The 22,397-nt window shown below is 58.1% G+C and overlaps 1 protein-coding gene across 21 annotated transcripts in view; it reads left to right on the top strand.

The window, feature by feature from the left end:
- Positions 1-22,397, top strand: part of SEMA4D (semaphorin 4D) — a 112,953-nt gene that overhangs the window by 30,673 nt on the left and 59,883 nt on the right. The window contains exon 1 of one of the 21 annotated variants that reach the window (XM_070495888.1): positions 12,035-12,141. The exons of 19 other annotated variants lie outside the window; for them this stretch is intronic. The gene's annotated coding sequence lies outside the window, so the exon portion shown is untranslated. Of the gene's footprint in view, positions 1-12,034; positions 12,142-14,536; positions 14,600-22,397 lie in introns of those variants that run through there. One more of the 21 variants, XM_070495887.1, reaches the window with a different exon arrangement.

Consider the following 22,397-nt stretch of genomic DNA (forward strand, 5'->3'; position numbering starts at 1 on the left):
CGACCCACAGCACCTGCAGCTTGTCCCGAGACCTGGGTTAGAGGTCTGAGCAGACGTGCCTGGTTGGAGGGCGTTTCCAGGAGCGACTTTGTTTTCAGCGTGTAGGGTATTTGAGTACCGCGTCCTCTCCACAATGCCGTCCTGCTGGCCAAGTTGTTCTCAGGGAGTGAGCGCTCGGAGTTCATCCCTGATGCCGTCCCCTGGGAGCATCCGTCCCTCTCCCCACCCCCATGTTAGGAATCCCCGTTGGCTCTACCTTCCACGTGTAAATAGTCCTCTTACAAAAGACAGTTTAAAAGGAAATGCTTAAGAAGATTAAAAAATATTCTAGAATTTGTGTTGAAGTGGAAAAACACCCCACTGTGAAGTGATGAACTTTCATGCAGTGGTTCCTACGGAAGCTCTGCGTTGCTGGGCTCTTCATGCGAGGACCAAGCAGTCTGTCCCTCTGATGCTGCTGTGAGCCCGTGGTCTCTATGATGGGTCCTGGGGACGTGCCGTGAACCAAGGTTGGCCTCTGCGAGGAGCTGACTGCAGGGGTCGTGTGTCCCCCACTGAGAGAGGGGCCAGCGGCCTGGGAGGCCCAGGTCTGAGGTGCGGGATGGTCAGGAGTGCAGGGGATGCCCATCATGGGGCCATCGCCTGCCTGTCTGCTTTCCCGAAACACAGCACGGGGGGCCGCAAGGGGTTCTGCAGCCTCCCAGGCTGGATGGTGTGGACATCCGTCTCGGGAGCTCGAGAACAACAGGGCATGATTTTATGTCTCACCTGTGGGCTCCTGAGGCCTGGATGCACCTGTGCCGAGACCTGAGTGCAGAGACTGAGTTACTCTGCTTGCAAGTGTTTGGGGCTGCCTGGCCTTTAACAACCCCGTGGGCTTACCAAGCATGCCGTGTCTGCCAGCAGGCTGCCCAGGTGCCAGGGTGGCCCCCAGAGGCAGGGGCGAGAGGGGAGGCCTGTCCGCAGGAGGGGTGCTTTATCTCTAGCACGTGGCTGTCAGTGTCTGGCAGAGTGGCAGTGGACCTCGGTAGATGTAATTAAGTGACACTGAAATGGACTTAATTCCTTCCGCGTGTGTTGGAAGGCCTTGGAGGGTCTCCTGGGTCCTCCGTGACGATGGCCCAGGACTGTCCCCCCAGTGCATTAGGGTCTCATGGGCGCTCCTCCAACTAGTTGTGAGTGGTCTGGGCTTCTAGCCTCTGAAGACAGGCAGAGGGCCTTAAAGTTCATGACTCGTTAATGTGGAAACTGCACATGGTAGCCTTACCCTAACGCTGGTCTGCACGCGGTGTTGGCCCAAATGGATCATCTCAAGGCCTGCAGTATAGACTGTGTTATAGGACAGCAGCCTACTGACAAGGCACGTGTGGAGCAGTGAGTCCAAGAGGACAGAGAGCCGAGCACCGTCCGGCTGCCTCACGCCAGCTCAGGGGCCAGCCCTGGGAGCCGTCTCAAGAGAGAGACCACCCGCGGGCGCTGCTGCCTTATCCGTCCTGGGAACGGGTCTCCGAGGAGCCAGGCCTGAGGCGGGCGGAGGGCTGCTGTCCGGGACCTCCGTCCGTAATAGTCACTCAGCACTGCCCTTGTCGGGCCCATTTATACTGACCAGAAGCTTCCACACCTGGCCCCGCCCTGGCTCCTACAGCAGAGCCCCACGTGGGCGATGCTGCTCCTTCCTGCTCTGGACCCGTGCTGTCCAGCGCTGTGGCCAACACCGTGCAGAGTGCTGGGCGCTCCTCGTGTGGCTGGTTGGAGCCCAGTGAGCTGGGAGCATAAATACACGAGACGAGCTGGACGCAGAGGGAGGCAGAGCATCCGTTCATGGCTCTGTGTTATTTACGAGGGGACATGATCGATCGTACTTTGGATGTGTATCGGGGTAAATAGAACATACTATTAAACTGACTTCTCCTGTTTGTTTTCCCAACTCACCGTGGCTTCTGGGAACATCTAAAATCTCACGTGTGGCTCACCTGGGCGCGTGCCCGCTGTTCTGTGGGAAGCACAGCTCTAGGCTGTTCTTTGGTGCCCTCTGCATTTGAGGTCCCCCACCCCCGTCAAGGCCCAGCCCATGGGGTTGGGAGGCACTGATGAGTAATAGTACCTTGAAACCAGCTTGACGTGCTAGTGTTTTTGCATTTCTGTGGACAGTTTACCAATGGGCTGCTGGGCCCTGTGGAAGAAATGGGTTTCCTGCTCAGATCGCGTTTCTCCCAAACAGAAACCGAGAGCTCTCCTGTGGGGAGCACGTGCTGCCCTCAAAGGCCAGCCAGGCGTCCCACTGCCCAGGCTCCCCGTTATCCAGGCTCCCCATTGTCCAGGCTCCCTGTCTTCCATGCTCCCTGTTATCTGGGCTCTCCATTATCCAGGCTGCGTGTTCTCTGGGCTCCCCATTATCCAGGCTCCCCAGTATCTAGTCTCCCCGTTGTCTGGACTCCCTGTTGTCCAGGCTCCCAGTTGTCTGGGCTTCTGCCTCCCTGTTGCTGTGCATAAGAAAGCGTGCATGCGTCTGCAGCCTGATTTTCCTCTTAGGACTGGATCCTGCCCATGTTGGTTGTGAGTGGGGCCGCACGCCAGCGCCGGCTTCAATGAACCGCTGCATGTTCCGGTGGGCGGAGGGATCCCCGTTTAACCCTCTCCTGCTCCTGGGAGTCCTGCTGACACGCTGCTGGGTGGGGCTGCCGTTTGAGCAGCTGCAGGGCACATGGCCCAAGTCCGCAGGGAGACCCACAGGGCCGCCACATCTGGCCAGGCTATTTATATCCCACAGAGGCCCGTTTTTCTCTGAGAAGAGTGGGTACGTGGCAATGCTGTCACGCTGCTGGGTGACACCAGTGAAACGAGCCTTTCATTAGATGACTTGCTGGTGCGTCCCACACTTTTCCATGCCCGTGCACGGGCCTTGGGGTTTTGCATCTGCCCTGCTCTGCTGTGCGAACGCACACAGGGAGCGCGTGCAGAGCCATGGCCCCTGGTGGCTGTGCTCCTGGCGACGGGATGGCAGGGCCCAGGTCAGCAAGCCCTGGCTCTACCACAACCTCCAGGGGAGGGCAGGTCCCTCTGGGGCCCATCACTCCACAGTGTACTGAACTCCCAAGCTGGGCCTGACACATTCTAGGCACCAGGGCCTCCATGTGGAAGAAGTATTCTGGTGCCCTGGAAGATGGTCTGCAAACGGGATCAGTAAGTCAGATGTAAGGGGGTGAGGTGGTGATGGCTACAGAGAAGAGAAATCAAGTGGAGAAGGGGCCCCAGGAGGCCTTGCCGAGAAGGACAGTTGGTTGAAAAGACAGGAGCTGTGCCTGGGTTTGGGGAGGACGGTTCTAAGCACAGGGAACAGCATATGCAAAGGCCCTGTGTCAGGAGTATGCCTCCATTGTTGGGGGGAGGTGAGAGCAGATAAGGTAGATGGTGAGCTTCTTGGTGCTCAGGGACACCGAGATGGGAGCCCTGAAAGCTGAGGGTTCAGACAGGACTGCTGGTTTCCGAGGAGAATTGATCATGGAGGACAGGACAGGGCATCCCACTAGGAGTCTGTGAGGTGATCCAGGAGAGAGGTGGTGGCTTGGGCTAGGGTGCAGCAGTGGGGGTGGGAGGATGGCCTGATGGGCATGTATTTGGAGGTGGGGCCGAGGGGATTTGCTGCCTGGCTGCATCTGGAGTGGGGTGGGGGCCGAGGACGCACCCAGGTTTTGGCTGAGCAACTGGAAGGATGGAGGGTCGACTTAGGGGTCAGCTCCACTGGGAGGCATCCCAACCTTGGGAGGCAGGGAGCATGGTTTGGGGACACGTGAAGTTTGGAGGGGAGGAGGCCCTGGGAGCCATGCCTGGAGTCAGGGAGGGCCTGAGGACAGCCCCGAGGGCTGGGTCCTGGCTGGAGACAGAGCGCTGAGTCCTCCCGGGGGTTGGGCCTCCTCGCCGGGGAACCTCCCTCATTCATGCGTCCGTCAGATGAGGCTGGCCCGTGCGGGCCATGAGGATGGGCCCGTGGGGGTGAGGTGGCCCTTGACAGAAGGGAGACCTGGCCGAGTGGCTGCGTGGGAAGGGAGAGGCTGTGGGCAGCATCCAGGGATGCGAGTCTGGGGGTGCACCCCAGCTGAGCCCTGTGTGGCACTCCCAGGGGCTGGGCACTAAGGCGTCTGGAGGCGGGGCTTGGGAGTGTGGGCAAGGCAGAGCCCGCTCCCTGGCCTGGACTTTGCCTTGCGTCTCAGGGCGGTGTGTTTGGGGAGCGGGGGTGGGGGGGTGGGTTGAAGAAGGAGGCACCGCCGTCCTCCGGGTGAGCCTCAGAGGGACTTTCTCCACACCTTCATCCGCACTTTTCGCCGCCCTGTTGGAAGGCGTGAGCCCAGGGCATGGACGGCCCACACCTGTGGGTCAAAGGGGCACTCGCTTTTGCAGGAAAACTCCGTGGGTAGCGGAGTTGCCCTCTGTGCTCTCTACACCCCGAGCGAGGCCCGGTCGAGTTCGTTATGGAGATGAGATTGTGCATCTCGTCTTCTTGCCCTGTTGGGGGCGTTGGTTACTGACCGGCCCATGTTCCATTATGAACTTGGACCAAGCCCACCCGGAGCCACTCACTCAGGCTCCAGGGTTGGTCTTCCGGTCCCTTGTAATAGGCCGAAGAACGGCCCCAGTGAGGTCAGCTTCTAATCCCTGGGACCTCTGAGTGTTACCTTCTCCAGAAGTAGCGACTCTGCAGTTAAGGCTCTTGAGATGGGGAGGTGACCTGGGTTGTCTGGTGGGCCCTGAACTCCATCACAAGTGTCCTTGCGCTAGAGAGGCAGCAGGGATTTGAAAGACAAGAGGAGAAGGTGACAGGAAGATGGAAGCCGCGATTTGAGTGCTGTGGGCGTGACGCTAATTTTATGTGCCAGCTTGACTGGGCCACCGGTGCCAAGATGCTTGGTCAAACCTGATTCTGGGTGTGCCTCGGAGGGTGTTTCTAGGTGAGATTAGCATTAGAATCTGCAGACTGAGTAAGCAGCTGGCCCTCCCCCATGTGGGTGGGCCTCAACCGATCAGTTGAGGGCCTGAAAGGAGCAGAAAGGCAGAAGAAGGGAGAATTCCCTCTCTTGGTGTGGCTGTCTTTGAGCTGGGACGTAGGTCTTCTCCTGCCTTCAGACTTGGACCTGGACTGGATCTTGTGCCGTCAGCTCCCTTGGGTCTCCAGCCTGCTGACTGCAGACCTGGGGCTCCTCAGCCTCCGTGATCACGTGATCCGATTCACTGTCATAAATCTCTTTCTCTCTCTACACGTCCTATTGATTCTGGTTCTCTGGGGACCCTGACTAATACAGTGGCCACAAACCCGGGGATGCCAGCAGCCACCAGGAGCCGGAAGAGGCAAGGAACTTCTCCCAGAGCCTCTGAGGATCACAGCCCTGCTGCCACCGTGATTTCAGCGCCATGAAACTGGCTTCAGCCCTGGCCTCCAGCACTGCGAGAGAGCAGATTTCTGTTGTTCTCAGCCACCCGGCGTGTGGTCGTTTGTTAGAGCTGCTGCAGGAAAAGAGTGCAGCCAGTATAAACAGCGCTGCGTACACGGCCGGCCACGCGCACGGGGCTGTTAAGTGGGTGCATGGATTTCAGGGAGCCGCCCCGCTGGGTCAGGGCGTGTCTCTCTCTGTTTTATACATCTTGCCAGATCAGTCTCCACAAAGGTCTAACAGTTTGTCTTGCCCGGTGAGGAAGAAGAGTACGTACCTGGTCCCAGCATGCTTTCAGTTGAGGGCGTGAGGGGTCCTCCCGACTGTGTGGGTCTGGGAGGGCACAGCTACGTGCTGTTACGGGACGCAGGTCCCCCTGGGTCCCCGTGACTGTGGGTGTTCGCTCAGAGAGCCCTTGCGGTTGCATCTCTCCGTCCATGAACGGCCCGTTGGTGCTCGTTGCCCAAGTTTCTCTGAGATGTTTCCCTCTCCTTGCCTGTTGGTAGGGGCTGTTCATTTGTTCCCGACATCGGTGACCGTCTCCTGTGCTCCTTGAGAACGTGCATTCCCGGTTCTGTGGCTTGCTAGCTGCTTCTGCTACGGTGTCACTTGCTGTCGAGATGAAATCAGGTTGCATCGACCGTGTCTCTCGCGCGACTTGTGGGCAGCCATGTCTGTCGGGAAGATAAAGGGCTGTCTCCCGATTTCCTGGCAAGGTTTTATTGCTTGTGTTCTGGAGCTCAGCTCCTCAGCGTGTTGGGAACGCGCATGCATCACGTGGAATGAGAAGTTTGAGGGGGGCGTCCAGCTTTCTTTCCTCCCAGTGCACCAGCGCTGGTTATTCAATAGTCTGTCCTTTGACTGACAGGTTGGACTTCACCTTGTGGTACTTTGGTCTCGTGTAAACAGCTTTCCTTCGGGGAGTCTCCTGTTGGGCCTGCTGGCCTGTTCTTGTGCACGATGACATGCAGCAGGAGCGCTCCCGTATGCGCCCCTGTGGCTGTGTGTGTGTGTGTGTGTGTGTGTTACGCGTTTCTCGTGGCCCCCGGGCAGAGGAAGACTGGGTGGACGCTTGGGGGCTGTGCTGCCCGGGGCAGCGGGCGGGAGGGTGGTGGAGGTGCGAGGGAGGGCCAGGTGAGAAAGGACACAAGGCCGTCGAGCTGTGTGCCAGTGCCCCTGTGTGCATGCGGAATTTCAAAAGGTTGTTCAGCAAGTGACATCACCATGTCCAAGGGATAAGGCGCTAAAGGGAGAAAGAGTTTGCCGAGGGGGTGGCAAGATAACACGTGACTGGCCCGTGCGTGTGCCCTTGGCGTGTGTGTGTGCTGCTGTATCCAGGTTCCCCATGTCTGACCTTGGCTGCCATCAGTAGCTCACACCTGGGCACTGACTCAGGCCCTATTGGAGGCAGCGCCCCAGATGCCCTCTCTGTCCCCAAATGCTGTCTGTGTCCCCTGGGCATCCTCTCTGTCCCCCAGACACCCTCTGTGTCCCTCAGATGCCCTTGGTGCCAAGCTCCGGCTGTGCTGCCCCAGCTGGGCCGGCCGCACCCACCTGGGCCCTTGAGGCCAGGGCCAGTGCCTCTGGTGGCCCTGGTCCCACCCACTCTGCAGGTGGAGATGTGCCTTGAGCTTCCCACACCTGACCCCACACAGGAGTGACAACTAGCAGACTCGCCTGAGGAGGTCGCCTCAGCAGAGGTGGGCGTGGGTAGGATGGGGTGAGTGGGCGTCGGTGCTGCGGGCCGGGACTGTCCACACTCTGTACCCCAGCAGGTTCTCCTTGGCAGCTGCTGGTGGCCCAGCCTGATCTACAGGTGGCAGTCATGGCAGGTGGGGTCCAGATGCGTTTCACGGGGCGGGCTCCTTTGTCCTAGACACCTGTGTGACTGGAGGCTGTGCAGGAATAACCAGACCAGAGTGCAGCCCATCTGGGCCGAGGTCAGAGGAAGGTGAACCGGGAGCCTTCCTGTGGGCAGAAGACGATGAGCCAGCCTTGTGGCTGGGGGGAAGGGTGGGGTGGGGTGGGGGGAATGGAGAACAGGCCCCGTGGGGGGGAGGAGGAGGAGCCATTCCCGAGGGGAGGACAGAGAGCAGCTGATGCTGGGTGGGAGGCGACACCCCACTGTGAGAAGTGCTCCTGGGGCTCTGGGCTTATGCACACGGGGGAGTGGCCTGGGGGAGTGGCGTGTGTGATGCACTGTCCTCGGGAGTTTGCAGACAGTACCTGGCACCCCCGACTGGGGGTTTGCCTGGGGCATGTGAACCCGGCCCAGCGCTGTGCCGTTTGTGCCCGGTGGTCTGGTCTGTTCCCTCACTGGGCGGGTGCAAGGAGGGCTGTCTGGTGTGAATCTCCTGCAGGGCTGCATGCATCGTAACCCCCTGGGCTGTTGGGCTCCTAACAGGAGAGCTCACAGGGGCGGGGGTCCCGATTCTTTGCCAGCTGTTGGGTGGCTGTGGAAATGAACCTCATCTGTTTCCAGATTTCCCCGTGGACTCTGTTTCTAGTCAGTGGAGGACGGTGACCCCGGGCAGACAGGCAGTTTGTTCTGATCTTTCAGATTGTGAACACCACCCTCCTCTGAGATCCTGCGGGCGCCCGGTTCCTCTCCTCTGGGGTCCTGTGGGTGCCCGGCTCCCTTATCATTCTTCTGTGCTGCCCAGCCCCAGCAATGAGCGCTAGGCAGCCCCTCCCCTGCCCCCTTCGTCCCCCAGGCTTGTGTCCAGCAGAGCCTGTCCCATTGCACTCGCGCTGATGTGACCTGGGCCACGTGGGGGAAGTGAACCGAGTCGGGGGCCAGAGGCCACGGCCAGCAGGGGAGGGAAGGCCACGTGGCATGCTCCTGGTGCCCTGGCTGGGGAGGGTCTCGCTAGCCTCACATGTGAGGGTCTGTGCGTCCAGCACCTACATGATTCGGGCATGTGCACACAGAGCCGCACATCCAGGGGGAAGAGAGACGTGTAAACACAGCCGTGGACCGGTGCCCCGGGAGGCGCTGTCAATCCCCTGGCATCCGCCTCCTCCCTGCCCTCTGGGTGGTGACCCCTGCGTGAGGGGGTCGCAGCCTGCGCCTTGGGCCAGCTGCAGCCCTCTGTCCTCGCAGTGGAGCCTGGGGTGGTGCTGCTGAGCAGAGGCCAAAGTTTGACAGGGTTTTCGTGCCTGCTTGGGTGGGAAAGCTGGAAGCAGAAATCGTAGGCCTGGTGTAGGGGCTGAAATGGAGGGAGGAACCAGGGTCCGTGCGGACAGGAAGCAGCCACAGCCATGTGGACGGAGGGTGCCGGGCGCTTGGGACCCTACAGCCGCCGGAGGAGACCCCAGGGCTGAGGGGGTTGGTGGATCTGTCTTCCTACCTCTGGCTCCCTGTGCCCCTTTCTTGTGGCCAGGGCAGCCTAACACAGCATGGCCCAGGTGCTGTGGCCAGAGCCCAGGGTCACCCTCTGTATCAGCACAACTGCCACATCACTCCTCTGGATGTGTCTTAATGTGCTGCACTCTCTTGTCTCAGGGCCTTGGGGTTGTCTGCCTGGGAAATGCACAATTCCTCCAGCCAGACGATGGCCCATCTACCAGGCAGACCCCAGAGAGCCCCACGATGGCCTGTCCACCACGCACACCCCTGAGAGGCTCATTTTTCTGGGAGATGAAGGGCACTTTTCCCAGAAGGGCCTGGGCTGCATTTGAAGGCTGTGGAGGCCCCCCTGGGTGCCTGAGCAGAGGGCAGGGCCAGTGGGGTCAGTGTGGCTGGGAACATCAGTGCCTAGTACGTGTGCAGGTGAGGAGTCTGTGGGAAAGAAGCCTGTATCCTGGTTGCCCGCCCGACAAGGGTCATGTTGAGAGGGAGCTGATGAACCCCTGGGCCTCCGTCGTCTGTCTGGACCGTTCCTGGTAAGCTGCAGGCTGGCTGGTCCGTGTCACTGGTGCTTCTCCTCGCCCTAGCTGGTGCGAGTGCTTTGTGGCTGTGAGCAAGGCCGTCACTCAGGGCAGAATTACTCTGTAGTGTGTTCTTGGGCTAACAAGGATTGCGTTAATGCTTAAAATTGATACTAAGATGTGGTGATCTTGAACATGGGTGGGTTGGTGTTCATTTGGCCAAAATTGGTGCGTTGCGTTCACTGCTAACTTTTTTGTAAATGGAAAATACGAGACCTGTAAATAGGTTTTTAAAAATAGACACTTTTCTTGCTTTTTACTGTAAGTCAAGTTGACCCATCGATGCACCTTGGGGCCTGGGGTCTGTGGGCTGCGATGATCTTGATGTCTATCTCTCTTGAGGTCTGTCTCTCTTGAGGTCTGTCTCTCGGGCTGAGCCAGTGCTGAGGGAGGAACACTTTGAAATGGAAGTGGAACCAAACTTCGCATCTCATTATTTGTGGATGGTGAGGCTGTTCTTGGAAACCCATAGCTTCTCTTTGGCACCTTAATTTTTTTGTGAAATCTTTAATCACTGAAGAAATATGTTACCCAGGTGCAAGTGTTTCTTTTAATATCACAGCTGCTTTACGAGAATTGCCTTCAGAGCTAGTTATCCTCAGAGGCGGTTTGCAGACCAGAGTGGTTTCCACCCTCAGCAGCTAGATCTTAAAGAGAAAGAGGATTCAAAAAATCCGATTTTTTAAAACAGATGACCTGTGTATTATAAATCCATGAGAATATCCTAAAATTCTCAACCATATTGCAGACTTGGTAAAAGTCTTAAACTTCATAAATTATTTATAATTGTAGTTGAAGGATATAAGGAATTCTTGAGCTCATTGCACGAGAATACCTTTAAAGCCAGAAATGTTAGTCTCTCACAACGGCCAGAATAAGCCTTTTCTTCATGCTGGTTTGACGGGAGCAGCTTTACACTCACGATGGATGGATTAATATTTTCTCTAATTTGGTGACCCAGCTCTGACACTGGTGAGGGGCGCAGTCATGTGGCTTCCTCGGCAGATGTCCTTGAGTGTGCCTTCTTGGGCTTCCAATGAGCATCACGAGGCCCTGGGAGCCTCTGAAGGTCGCCCTGGGAGCCTCTGAAGGTCGTCCCCCAGCCAGGCCGGGGCGTGACATTCCTACCGAGCCCCCTGAGCACCAGCCGCATCCGTCCTGCCTCTCCTGCCTCTTGTCTCTGAGCTGACGCTCAAGGCGTTGTCACCAAAGGCTCCTTGCAGGGGAAGGAGGTACGAGAGGTCACTGGGGCAGGTGCCTGGAGTCCATGGGTCCGTCCTCCGCAGGGTGTACATCTGTCACTCCTCCTTGTCACAGTCTTACCGCACCTCGAGTAGATTCACCCGCTCCCACGGCCTCTGTGGATTATGAGAAACTGTCCAGTTGGAAGGGACAAGGCCCGTCGTGCTGGCAGCCACCTGGGTGCTGTTGCTGCAGGTGGGATGGACTCGCACCTTGGTTGCTGGGCTGAAGGGATTTTAGACTTGGGGTCTGGGACCAAGCGGGTTTCCGTCCTGCCGGGGCGTGGACCTCTTCTACAGCGTCCGTCCATCAGACAGGTATGGCCAGTCCCCGTCTCGCTTATGACCGAGGCTCAAACACTCAGTGTGTGGCAGTTACCTGTGTCCCCCCACCCAGGTCACCTTCCTGCTTTCTTCCGCCCTAGACACGTCAGCCAGACCTCTGTCCTGGTGACAGCCATGAGCACCTGGAGCCTGTGCCCATTTCGGGCGGCAGACGTGGGTTGGTGCCCACCATCACCAAGGGCCGCCATGTCCCAGGACAGTATCCTCGCCTCAAGGAGGATGGGGTTGCTGGTGGCAGCAGTGACTGCAGAGGCTCAGCCTGTGGGCAGGGGTGTGCTGGGGGGTCAGTGCTGGGTGCGGGGCTGGAGGCCGTGGTCTGGGAGGCTGGGCCTGCCTGCTGCCTCACAGTGTGCCTCCTTCCAGGCCCTGCAGGGTAATGGGACGGCCCGGCCCCACCCACCCCTCAGACACCATGCGACAGTCCCTGGAGAGGTGCTGATGGGCTGTGGTCAGGAGGCGGCCAGGCCTGCAGCCCGGGACAGTGGGTGCTTCTCTGCCAGCACTTGTCCTGGGTTGGTGTCACTCCACCCAGCTGTGCCGTGGCTAGGGGTCGGGAACGCCTTGCACACATCACGCCCTCATTCACTGTCACCACCCCACCAGGCACCTCGACTCCCCGCTTTCACGGCTGGACTCTGACCTCGGGGGGAAGTGGGGGTGCTGAGCACTTGCCCAGGCTCTACAGGGGAACCCGGGAGAGGGGTGGCTCGCTTGTCCTTGCCCTGGAGCCGGAGGCGCTCGGGGACTGCCGTGGCCAGGCCTGCGTGGTCCTCAAGCACTGAGGGGCTGGCCCTTGGCGAGACCCCTTCTCCCTCCCCCAGGGTACCGAAGGGCCTTTCTCCCAGGGACAAGAGCTCCTTCCTTCTTCCTCTGCCAGGGCCCTGAATGAGCCCACAGAGGAGAACAATCGGGCCCACATCGCGCACAGCCCGCCATTCAAAGGGAGAGAATGGGGCGAGCGTGTTCCACGCCCGAGGGAAGCTCACTGGGGCCTTGTCCCCTGCTGAAGGGTGCCTTGTGGCCGGCCCCATGGCCCCGCCCCACCTGTGCCCCTGGACCCCATGGCGTCGGGACAGACACCCTGGGCAGCAGAGGACCCCGTGAGGATGGGGCGGCCGGCCAGCCTGTGTCCTGAGCGCCGTCCTGCCCGTGGCCGGCACAGGGTCAGGGAGCTGTCTGCGAGCCCGGCCCCGGGAGAGGTGAGGCCACCGGGCGGGCCGCAGGGCTTGGCTCTTTAGGGTTTGCTGCCAGGGGCTTGGGGTTTCCCTCTTTCTTTACAGATGGTGTATTTTCTCTTAGGAAAACTCCAAGGACCTGCAAACTACTGGGCACAGGAGTGTGTAGAAATCAGAGTTCGAGTTTTTCTCTGAGTGCTTGCCGTGTGTGAGCGTGCTGAATCCCCCTCATAATGGGGGGACGTCCGGCCATGCCCACTTTGTGGACACGGAGGTTGTGCACAGAGGGGCCAAGTGCCGAGCACATCCTGCATTTCTTATCTGTGTAGACATGCTTTCGTTTTCCCAAGGCTCACAGCTCGGTTGAGTGGAAGGGAGCTGAGCAAGCAAGCAGGTGTCCTTCTGTCCCCAGCCTGAGTGACTGGGGCCCGGATGACTGGCCACCCTTCTTGAGGACCAGAGGAGTCCTTCTGTCCGTCCAGCTGGTCAACGAGCATCCGGGGCTGAGGCTGTGGTCTGCTGGGTGCTCTGCTGGCCTGGGGATGCTCCTGGTTCCTCTTCTTGGAGGCTGGTTCTGGGCACCGGGCTGGAGTGTTCTCCACCTTCCTTTATCGTTAGGATCGCCTCCGTCTCTTGGTTTCTCCATTTCACCTGCACTCTGTAAGGAAGCGGGTGGAGGCTGTGGGCACCAACTGACCTGCCACCTGTGGATGTGGCCCTGGCAGATGCCCAAGTGGGGCCATCCAGGGGCTGGTGGTGGGCTGGGCGGGACACAGTGGTCCCCGGGACCCCTCCAGGCCCTGGCGGCTCTACACGAAGGACCAGGTGTGGCTGCCGTCCAGGTCTTCCTTGAAACGTGGTCTGTACAGTGAGCCATGCATGCCACCATGTCCAGCAGGCCCAAGCGTGTGGAAGTCTGAGATCTGGGGAGAGTGTCGTCCCGGGGGGGTGGGGGTCGAGCCCTGGAGGGGGTGACAACCACACCAGAAACTCGGGCAGTGCCTGGTTGAAAAGGCCGCCCGTGTTTAGAGGGCCCATGAAAAGAAACAGTGGCAGCAAGTGCGGGGCTGGGGGCTGTGCAGGGAGAGGCTGCGGTTGGTATTTACATAGGAATGGGCTCTGAATGGGGGCACTTGTAATCCTTCCAAAATTGGGGTAAAATTTGCATCTGAATGACTCCTCAAGTCCAGATTGCTGTGGAATGTGCTGGTTTCCTTGTTATTTTCCAGTTTCTCTTAATAGTCATTTGCATTTTTATTCAACCAGCATTCTTAAAATCCATGCTGCCTGACCGTTGCCTTTATCCTGACTTTTCCTAGCCTGGATTTCTGCCTCGACTCCTCCCACCCTGTCCTCAAGGTGGGAAGACGCCCCCAGCTGCCCCCCATCCTGCATGGCACCCAGGAGGGCTCTGGGCTCTCAGGCTGCTGGCTCAGCCCTCAGGAGGCAGACAGGTTCTGTTGGGACTTTGCAGAATTACGGAGTATATATTAATTACTTCGCAGCATCAAGAAATTGGGAGATCCCTAAAAACATAGTTATTTTCTAGAAAAAAAGAAATCAGAAGTTGTGCTTATCCTGGGTCTCATTACCAAATGGCAGCAGAGGTCAGATAGGGTCTGCAGGCGGCAGAATACTAGTCTCTAAAGACATCCACATGCCAATCCCTGGACCCTGGGAAGATATTACTTTACCTGGTAAAGGAAATTTGCAGGTGTGACTGAGTTACGGGTTTTGAGATGAGGAGATGATCCTGGATTATCTGGGTGGACCCTAAATGTAATCACAAGATTCCTAATGAGAGAGCGTGAGGAGGGCAGGGAGGAGCGAAGATGCCGTGCTGCTGGTGTAGGGGAGGAAAAACCGTCCCTCTGTTCTCTTAGGTTTGGTCAGTGGGGCCTGCGAATTAAATGGACAAATGACAGATTAACAGGAGAAAAGGCATACGCATTTTAGTATTGTTACGTGCACAGGGCTTCACAGGAAAGAAGAAAACGTAAAGAAGCAGATAGACTTGGGGCTTATATGTCACTTTAACAAAGGCTGATAAACTGTGAAGTGACGAGACAAAGGAAAGGGACTTTGGGCTCCTTGGGGCAGTAAACTGTGGGGAGATGACTAGGAAATGTATGGTAGATACGGGATGCTCAGTAAGGTTTGTTATACAGACCCATCTTGGTATTGTCTCTGGTAGATATTACAAGGGGAAATTTTTGTCCTGCTTTTAGCACGATGGGGAGGATGGGAAGCTCTTCCTGTTTCTCAACTGCTTTCAACTCAAAATAATCCTTAGGCCAAAGTATTGATACCGGCTCAAGACAAGGTTGACGTGAGGGAAGCCATATTGTAGAAAAGAAACCATATTGTAACTTTGAATGACCTCTGACTAACCCAGCTGGATCTGCACCCTCCAGGAGATCCACCTGCTCTGTGGATTTTATGACCCCTGCTCGTGTATGTGCCTCCCAGCTGTGATAAGATGGTAAGTTCGTTCTTTTGAGTTCCTCAGGAATGTGATGACCTCCCGGACAGAGTCTATGCTGATAGCCATCATCAGTGACAACTGAAAGATCTGGTGTGGCAACTCCCAGTCTGTAGCACCAGAGGGTCAACATTCCTAACCCCTTCCCCTACTGCCAACTGGCCTGTATAACTGCTGCAGGATTCTGTGCCCCCTTAAGATGGTTCTTTAGGACACCAGTCCCCCCATCTTCCAATTTGCTGGGTTATTGCTTGATAAAATGCCCCTTCTCTGCCACCATCTTGCCTGCTGACAATTGGTTTTTGTCTCGTGGGAAGCTGGTGGTGCCCTGTGTCCAGTAACAGTGGTCTATCTGGGGGTGGTGTGTTCTGATCCCCTTCACTGGCTTTGAAGAAGGAGGGAGGGGCCGTGTGCCAAGGAATGCAGGAGGCCCCTGGAAGCTGGAAAAGACAAAGGAACGGGCTCTCCCTACAGCTTGCAGAAGGCACAGCCACCCCCTGGGTTTCAGCTCAGTGAGTCCCATGTCTGACTTCTGACCTCCAGAACTGTTGAGATAGTAAATTTATGTTGTTTTAAGCCACTGAGTTCGTGGTGGTTTTTGACAGCTGCCGTAGGAAGCCAGGACAGGTCCCTTAAGACGTGTTCTTGTGTCCGGGGAACTTCACAGCCACTTGTAGAGACAAGCTCAGTGAACCCTTACCCAGCAGCGAGGAACGTGCCGGATCCAGTGTGACACTGCGTCATCCTGGCCGGTGGTGGTCAAGCTTCTGCGTGTGTAATAATCACCCGGAGGGCTTGCACAGACTGAGTGTGCCTGCGGGCAGGACAGCCAGCTGCTCCTGCTGCTGGTCGGGGGTGGGGGGGGGGGGGCAGAGCTTCGCGGGTGCGGTGGCCATGGGGATTTAAGGCAGAGAGCATCTGCGGAGGAGCTGGAGTCCCGCTGGCCCCAAAGGACAGGTGGGATTTAACAACAGGAGGGAGGAGGCGGGTGTGTGTCTCGGGATGCATAAGGTGGGAGCAGGAGGGTGCCGGGTCTGCCCTGGCCCAGCTTCACCTCACGGCTCCCTGCAAGGGCAGGAGCAGCCAGCGGTAGCTGGACCTAGCCGGCCACACTTCTCCGTCGCCCAGCATCCCTCCTGGCCCGGGGACCTGACTGGGCATGCGCCATGCACGGGCATCCGCACTCTCAAGGCCGCTTGAGTGACCGCAGGCCCCGGGCATGCACGGTGGCCAGGGCGGTGTGAGCGGGGCTCAGGGAGTGCCTTCGCTGGGCGGGCTGGGAGGCGGGAGCGACAGCGGGTGGCTCTGAGCGGCCCGCAGCCCCGCCCTGGGCGCTGTGCTGCCCCGTGTCCGGCCCGGCCTTGCCTCTGTTGGATGGGGCCTGTGCATGTGTCCTTGCCCGTGACACAGGTGAGTTTCCGCGTTGGCCGACCGACCTTTGAATTCAGCCCCCCACCCGGGAGCCCTCAGCCTCAAAGACTCCCCTCGCCAGGGAGGAGGCCTTGGGCACATCTTTTCCGGCATCCGTGTCGTGGGTCGTCGTCCTCGCCCTTTGGTGGTGCTGTGGGTTCCAGAAGCGTCTGTAAGCTGTAGATTAGCTTTGTGGCATTGAGGCAGCGGGTTTACTTCCTTTACGGATGTTTCTGGCTTGTTCTGTGTCATGTCCTGAAAGTTAGGTGGCTCAAGGGCTGCGCCAGCCCCTGCCCGCACCACCCCCCCGCCCCGTGCTTATTGGGGGTCTGCAGGATGCCGGTCCCCAAACTCCGGGGACATGACGTGGTTTGTGGTGGAAGTGCCATGTCTGTGGTGGGAGCCAACACGGTGCCTCAGCTGGGTGTGTGTGTGTGTGTGTGTGTGTGTGTGTGTGTGTGTGTACATGCGTGTCGGGGGGAGAGGCGGGTCAATGTAGGAACAAGCTTTTGGAAATCATCACACTTTGGGCCAGAGGTGCTGCTGGTGGTGTCCCCGTATGAGCCTCTCAGGGCGAGAGCACATCAGAAACTGTCCTGGGTCCCGCGTGGAGGAAGAGTCTCTCTCCCAACAAGCCGTAGGGACCGCGGCTGGTCAGCCTCCTCCTCTGACCGACAGCGTGCGTGTGTCACTCTGCGCTCACCTGGTCTTGCCATAGTTCTCCATCAGCTCTTATTTTATGTCAGAACACGCATGCGCAAATGCACACACCCCAGACGAATGCATGCACGCGCAAAGGCACACACCACACACATGGACACACACGCACCTGCCAGTGAAAATAATCCATAACCAATCTATAAATCAAAATCGGGGTGAGTTTATTCTGAGCCACATCTGCAGGCTAGCTTACCCTGGGGCCTTCTTCCCCAAGGAAGGAAGGGCCCCAAAGAAGTGGGGTATACAGAGTGGTTATATACCCTCAAAGAACATGTTTCACATGTGATTGAAATATCCCTTTTACAATAGTCACAAGATTGCCCTGTCAGCACAGCGATTGATGGACACGGCAGGTAGGTGTACTGTCTCGGTGGACACAGCAGGGTGGCGGGTCTGTTGTCTCTAGCTGGGTGGTCACAGATGAGCACAGCAGTCAGTTCCTAACCTAGGGAATGACGTTTATCCTTAGGGGAATGCCAATGTGGGGGGAAATTGCATCTTTACCTTAAGGCCATTTGTTGTTGTCTTTGGGACACAGCAAATACTTAAAGCAGACGTGCAATGCATGCTCAGGCCCTTTTGGAGAAACAAGGTCGGGCTGAATTAGGTTTACACCAAATGGCTTCCTCATAGACTCCAGTATATCCTACTGCTTGCCATTTGTTTGTCACACCACATGACCCCACACAGCGCACACAGAGACACACCCCCTGTATTCTCGCCAACCTCAGGTCTCTTCTGGATGTCAGCCTGGAGTGTGTGTCCAGGAGATCATGGTGGAGAGACCGAGCCTCAGCCTAGAAGACAGCCAGCACCCTCCTGCTGACATCCTGTCTTCTAGAAGTTTCCTGGAGCCTGGCTCACACCAGGACCGTGACTCCTGACAGCCTCCCCCCCCCCCACCCCGGCTTCCCCAGACTTGCGGTGGGGGTGGGGCAGCCACGATGGGTGTGTCCTGGGCCTGGGTGGCATGGGGGGGATCCCAGTCCACCTTCCAGAAGCATTATTGCATCTCTTGGCCAAGTTGTGGCCCATCTTGACACTTAGACGCCTGGAGACGGTTGTCAGCTCCGCTCCCATGTGAAGTACTGCATGTATCCTCCACTTGCAGGGGTCCACCCTGGGGCATTGGCCCTGGCAGAAGGGCCAAGTCAGCAGAGGCAGAAGATTCTAGAAAGGGAGTGAGCTACTGGCACTCCAGCACTTTCTGATGCTCCCAGATGCTGCCCACCCTCCACCTCTCGCCATGTGCAGGGGAGCTGTGCCACTTCTCCTTTCACTCCTGTGTCACATAGAGACGACCTGTGGAAAGGTCAAGGGCCAAGTGTCCCCACGCGCTGGTCCTCGTTAGTGGCAGTCTGCGCTCCTTGCAGTGACTGCCCTGTTGGCTCCTGGTGCCCTCAGGTGCCAGGCACAGTGCTGGGTGGCGATGGTGAAGCTGGCCGGCCACCTTGGAGGGGCGGAGGGCAGAGGTGTCTGCAGAGTGACTGAATGCCCTCTTCCCCACCAGGGAATGGAGTAACGCCCTGTTGTGTGGATGGAGCACGGTTTTTATCCACTCATCCGTCCATGGGCATTTGGGCTACTTCCACCTTTGGGCCGTTGTGGATGATGCTGCCCTGAACATGAGTGTGCAGATATCTGTTCAAGATCCTGCCTGTGGTTCTAGGTCTCAGCTAGTGAGGAAGCTCCGCTCCGTTTCCCACGGCGGCTGCACCAGCACCAGCTCACGCTCCCACCCCAGTGCGCCGGGCTCCAGCTTCTCTGCGTCGTCCTGGCGCGTGTTGCTCTCTGCTGTCTGGTGGCGGCCGTCCTGCAGAGTACGAGGTGTTGCTTCTGTGTTTGAGGAAAGCCTCAGGTGGAAACTCCTTTGCTTTCTTGCGCTTCTCAAGCATCATCTGCAGCACCAAATCGTGTCTGTTTTTCGGGATCTGCGAGTCCCGAGTGGGCATCTTACCCTGCGCTGGGTCAGAACCGGCCGCCGGCTGCCGTGGATACTGCTCCAGGATGCAGTGCAAGGGACACTGTGTGGACCCTCCAGGGACCTTCTGGGTTGAGAAGGAATCAGGCCGGCCCACATTTCAGGGTTCCCTCTCTCTCTCCCTCCGGGGACCTCAGCTCTTGTTTCCCCTGTGTCGCCTTCCGCAGTCTCTGTGAGAGGCAGGTGTGTGGGACCCATGAGGGACTCCGCCTCCGCCTGCACTCTTCCGCACTTCCTTGGTCTCCATGTGTGTGTGTTCAAGCATGTATGGTTGGTGCAGGTGTGTGAGCACGATGCATGTGCACATGTGATGTGTGTGTGATGTGTTCGTGTGCACGTGTATGTGAGATCCTTTTGTCCCTGCCCCGTCAGCCCGAGCCTTACACTCCCCTTGGATGAGCAGGCAGGTTCCGAGTGAGCTCTGTGGAGGGTTCGCAGGCTCTCGTCCTCGAGGCAGCTCAGGGCTCCCCGGGAAGGGAAACGGGCCCTGGAAGCTTGGGGAGATCTGGTGTGGACGGAACCGCACCCATCATTTCCTGAGGTCCTTCCTCCACTCATCTGAGCAGGGATCAAACTCATCGACTGAACCCTGGACCGGAACTCATCGTGGGAGGGCACGGTCCTTGGGAGCCCGAAGGACTGCAGACGTGAGGTCAAGCTGTGAACCATGGCAACCCCTGAGCCCCAGGCCTCTGGAGAATTCACCAGGCAGGGAATGTGGGGGTGAGGCGGCCGCCAGGCTGTGTGCAGATTTGGGGGCGCAAGGCGAAGGGCATAGCCTGGCCCGGCTCTCATTGTGCCTCGAGCACCAGCATGGGGACAGGTCCCGTGGAGAGGAAGCCCCCAGGCTGTGGTCCTAGGGGTGGGCCTGGTGAGGTGCGGGGCGTGCATTCCACAGTCTGCACTTCCAGGCTCTGTGCCAGCTGCTCTCACTTCCTGGCCTGGCGTGGCTCTCCAGCTCTTTGGAGAGAGGCTTGTCCTCCTCCTGCTTACAGGTGGGCCAGTGCGGCCACACCCAAATTGGGGAGGGCCGTTTGATTTCTTTTCTCCGAGAGACAGCTGTCTGGTTGACAGCCACAGCTGAGTCATCCCAGTTACTAAACATTTTAGAGAGTTAAACCAATAAAGGGATCACCGAGCAAATGCGGGTGTCCAGGGAGGCTGGCACCCATGGGCATGACCCCCGCTGTCCCTGCCATGGGCCTCACTCCCTGGGCGCCAGAGACGATGAGTGGGGATGGGGACACAGGGTGGCCCAGCCGTGGTGCCGGCGCTTGGAAGGCAGCGCAGTTCCCCAGGTGTGCCCGGTGTGCTGGCAGGGGATGCCCCGCCCGGCCTGGCTCTCACAGGCTGCTCTGCATGAGCCCTTCCTCTTCTCCCTCCCCCACCCCCCGGTGGATCTTCTTACACTTTCTGCTTTGGAATCTGAGTGTCAGGTCGCTGCATGAGTCAGTATCCACGTCAGCAACACCTGTGCTCGGCTGCCCTCCGGTTGAGCAGGTGCCGCTCTGCAGGTGACGTCTTTTAGGACAGGCTGTGAGAGTCAGAGGCTGAGACTGGAGCCGCCTGGAGGTGCGTAGATGAGGTGGGTATCCTTGGGCACCAAGGACAAGCTCTTCCTCTCTATGACCAGTGTCTCTGGGGAAGAGTCATTGTAGAAAGAGCAAAATGTGAAACTTGGCACAGTTGGTTCTTTACGGCCGCTGTTGTTATCCGGTTAGATGCAGCTGCAGTTGGATGATCGCCTTAAAGGCTTAGCAGACGGCCCCGGCCGTTCCGTGGGAGATGTCAGTAATGTCATTAGAAGTTACGGTCTGTTGTGCCAAGTGGTGTTATAAATAGCCTGCGCACTTTTTGAGGCCAGCTCCGTCTTACAGCTCAGAATCCGAGGGCAGGGGGTTCGGTTGCTGGCCCCGGTCACATGCTGGCGAGGGGCCCAGAGCTCGAACCCAGGCAGCCAGGCTCTGGCGTCTCTTGGGGGATCAACAGACGAGTCAGACCTCGACGGGAGCACAGATGTGGAGGTGAATGAGGTGCGACACCAGGGAGACGAAGGCGTGAGGAAGCCAAGTCCTGCTGGGGACGCCAGAGTGTGGCCCTGGTCCAGCTGAGGGATGGAAGGACTGGAATGTGTCCCTGAGGGTGGCAGGAATGGGTCCTGGGAGAATTCAGGGCCACCTTCCCCTTCATATAGGGTGGCCGGTGGAGAAAGGGCTGAAAGAGAGAATCTGGGGAAACCGCTCTTGTTTGGAGACAACAGGGTTTTGTGAGAAAAACACTGAAAAATGCATTTTCTAACATAAAGAAATTTAGAAGACACAGTGGAGTCCAAAGAAGATATTTACGGATGCCCCTGAAGTCCCCCGCCCAGAAGCGAGCACTGCTCACACCTGGCGCCCCTCCTCCGCCTGTGACAGGTGGTCCCGCCAGCCTGCCTGGGGCTCGGGCTCTGAGAGCAGGTGCGCCCAGCCCGACGCGCTTGCCCGCGGAAGCAGGTAGTGCCTCCTTGCCCGGATCCAGATCCCGGAGTCAGCGCGGGCGAGGGCCTGGGACTCCGAGGGTGTGCTGCCCACGGCCCTTCTGGGCTCCCCTGGCTGTTCTTTTACACGAATAAGCGTCCATTTAAGTGCTGTTTTATGGGCTCCTCTTTGCATTTAATAATACGCTGTGTTCCTCTGTGCTCATCAGTGAGCGCTGACTGGATGGATGTGCTGCCTGCATAGCGTGCTCTCATGTTGTTGTTTATTTAGCTGGTTCCTGACGGGTGCACACCGAGATCGTAAATCTCTGTTGTTAAAGTGACGAGAAGGTAAACATTCCTGGGCTGGCATCCTTTTGAACTTGGGGGATTTCGGAGGCTGCGGAAGCGAGCGTGGCAGAGCTGGTCAGGCTCCTTCACAAAGCCAGGCGTGTCTTTGCCCTCCCCAGGGAGCAATCACCTTTGCAGGTCCTCTTCTCCATCCTGGGCCCTGCTGCCCGCTGGGTGCTGGCTCTTGTCCCAGGTGGGACCTTTACTGCCGGGGGGGCAGGCACCCCCAGAGAGGCAGTGAATTGTTTCTGCTGACGATTGAGGGGCCTCTCACCTGCGGACTGTGGGGTCCACGCAGGTGTGTGTGTGAGGGGGCTGCTTGGTATGGCGTGCCTCAGCCGTTCCAGCCTAGAAGAGAGGTGGCCCCGGGGATCTTGTGGGGTGGGGGGCACGGGGCTGGGGCAGCCTGGGTGAGCTGGGGCAGGCACTCTGAGTTTCCAGCTGCAAGTTGGGAGAGGATCATGAAAAAGTCCTTCCAGTTCTAAAATTTTGTGATGTGTGTTCTCGCCTCTGAGTAATCTCCCTCCCCATGGCTGAAATGTTTCTAGAACCTTCTGTCGCCTGAGGATGCTTTGGGTGTGATTGGCATCCCAGGCCTGGAGCCTGTCCTGAGCAGCCAGGCTGGTGATCATCTCCGCCTGCAAAGCCGCCGCCTGGTGCCCCCCTGTGACCACGGGCCAGGGTGAAGCTGCAGCTTTGGAAACTGCGATACAAGTTTTGTAGTTTTTAATGAGGTTTTACCGTCATCTGAGTTTTCAGATGCCCCATCTAAGACAGCTTGACATGGAACAGAAACCTGGCAGCCACATTCTTCTGAGCATGAAACTGGTCTCTCTTCATTCACCCCTGGACTTCAGTTTGCGTGAGTGATTTCGTCT

This window comes from Equus asinus, chromosome 23 (genome assembly GCF_041296235.1).
Source record: "Equus asinus isolate D_3611 breed Donkey chromosome 23, EquAss-T2T_v2, whole genome shotgun sequence".
NCBI lineage: Eukaryota > Metazoa > Chordata > Mammalia > Perissodactyla > Equidae > Equus > Equus asinus.